Source organism: Cavia porcellus, unplaced genomic scaffold, assembly GCF_034190915.1.
Source record: "Cavia porcellus strain 051 isolate PalLab524CR breed Dunkin Hartley unplaced genomic scaffold, mCavPor4.1 scaffold_31, whole genome shotgun sequence".
In the NCBI taxonomy this organism is placed as follows: domain Eukaryota; kingdom Metazoa; phylum Chordata; class Mammalia; order Rodentia; family Caviidae; genus Cavia; species Cavia porcellus.
Window position 1 is genome coordinate 41,008,928 of NW_026947514.1, and position 2,440 is coordinate 41,011,367.

Genomic DNA, 2,440 nt, shown 5'->3' on the forward strand with positions numbered 1-2,440 from the left:
TCTTATTCTTTACTGTTTTGTTCAATTTTATTATAACTGATGATATAGGCAATTCTTTTTAAGATAACAAGAGACAATATGGTAACCATTGTTGATCACCTTGTATTTTGTTTTTACATTATGTATTATGTCCATCCTTTTGATTTGACTGACTCTGTCCTGGTATGTCACATTTGGTTTTACTTTCTTCAAAAAAAAAAAAAAGTAATAAGAACTGTGGGAGTAATAAAACCCAAAATGTGTAATTGTCATTGTACAAAAGAAAGGAAAAGAAAGTTCTCTAAAAGATATAACTGCATATATATTTAAGTGTATAAGATAGATAACCATATCACTGAGTTTTGTTGGATCACTGAACAAAACTGTTTGCAGTCTCACTGTTGGAAAAGTCCCCTCTATATGCTTTAATTTTGTAACTTGAACAACTATTTCTAAGATGACAATATGTAATTAACTAGTGATTTCCTACTGTTTATTTTTTCTGAAATTCTGTATAACTTGTACCCTTTTTTTGTTTTTTCTTTTTTCTCCTTAAATAAAATTTTTTTAAAAATCACATAATAAAAATGGGAAAAAAAAAAAGAAATTAAACTGGGTTTCTTCCTTCACTTGGGTCCTCCTGGGAGGAGGATGGTGTAGTCTCTCCATGCTGCAGAGACCTCCACCCAGGACAATTCTCTCTCTGAAGGCCTCTCTCCCCTCTCGTCCTCAAATGTCCTTACTTCCTAGGCCTCTTGTATCTGATATTGCAGGGCAAGGTGAGAGCAAGCTCAGGAGGGTGGTCATGCCAAGGAACTACAGTTTCTACCAAGATGGTAAAAGTACTGACAACGACTGACTCCCAGAAACTGCTACACTAAATGACTATGCTTTGGAATGGGAGGTGAGATGTCAGCCAAAGTCTGTGGCTTGAAACTAACTGAATTTGCACATGATAATGATGTCAGAACGGCTACAAGACTAAGGCGCTTGGAAATAAAAGATCTTAGTCTTACTCAGTTCTTTGGCTCGATATGGAGGCATTTTATCCAGCTGTGAATTTACTGAACAGATTCCTGTCTGAAATGAAGGTAGAGCCCAAGCACATTGAATGTGTTGGACTGAGCAGTTTTTATTTAGCTGCAAAATCAGTAGAAGAGCAAAGAAGTGTTTCACTGGCATCGGACTTGATCCAAATAATCAGTATAGTTCATGGTTCAGACTTCATGAGAATGGAAAAGACTGTTTTAGGGAAGGTGTGTTGGGAAGTCAAAGCTCCCACTGCCTTTCAATTTCTACAACTCTGTTATAAATTCTTTCAAAAGAATTCACCGTTTAAAAGGAAAAATAGCCTAAAATTTGAAAGACTAGAAACTCTCAGCTTAAGGCATATCACTGCAGAATCATATTTTCTAAAGCAAAGCTTTTTGCGTTGGCCTATCTATCATTGTTATGTAAAGACATAATTAGGGCTATATTCTAAACAATGTAACCATGTTTTATGGATAACTTCAGTTTTGCCAAAAGGCTGATATATTTCTTTTTCTTTTTTTATGGGTACCAGGGATAGAACGCATGACCACATGCTTGCAAGGCAAAGGCTGATATATTTCAGTGTCCTGAAAAACATCAGTATTAATTTTGAGTTGGCAGAAGTAACCTAACTACCATTATGTTTGGTAATAAGACATATATCTTTCTATAAAATTATTGAAATGCAAAAAATAAATAAAATGGATTTCTTTATATCAAAATACTGTTCTTAAATTTTTATCCAACCTGATAATTTCATTTAATTAGTGTGTTTGGGCCATTCTAGGTGTTGCTTCTTTTTTCCAGCTTGAGTACTTTTAAATAATTCTCCTATTGGCTTATATTCTCTTTCTCTCTCTGTCTCCCTTCTCCCCTCCCCCTCCCTTTCCCTCCCTTTTATGTGGATTTATGATGGAAGCAAGAATTTTGTTTTACTTACTTTCTGCACTCTTATTTCTTTGTGTAAGTCTGAATTTTAGTTTGACATCCTATTTCTTCTGCCTAAAGAAGTGCTTTAACATTTCTTATACAATAAGTCTACTTACAAACAACTTTTGTTTTTCTTAAATCTTTCTCTTGTAGTTTTGATAGACATTTTCACTGGATGTAGAATTATGAATTAATATAGTTTTTTGTTTGCTTGTTTTTTATTTTATTTTTTTATTTTATTTTATTTTTTTTAAGCTTTGAGCTTTTTTTAAATTTTATTTAAGGAGAAAAGAAAAAAAAAGCAGAGAAAGGGTACAAGTTATACAGATTTGCAGAAAAAAAATGAACAGTAGGAAATCACTAGTTAATGGATTACATATTGTCATCTTAGAAATAATTGTTCAAGTCACAAAATTAAAGCTTGTAAAGTGGACATTCCATCAATGATACTGCAAACAGTTCTGTTCAATGATCCAATAAAACTCTGTGATATCATATT

The 2,440-nt window shown here is 33.0% G+C and overlaps 1 pseudogene; it reads left to right on the forward strand.

Moving 5' to 3' along the window:
* Positions 1-812: 812 nt before the first annotated feature.
* LOC100735107 (cyclin-G1-like) lies at positions 813-1,462 on the forward strand (annotated as a pseudogene).
* The last annotated feature ends 978 nt before the right edge of the window (positions 1,463-2,440 follow it).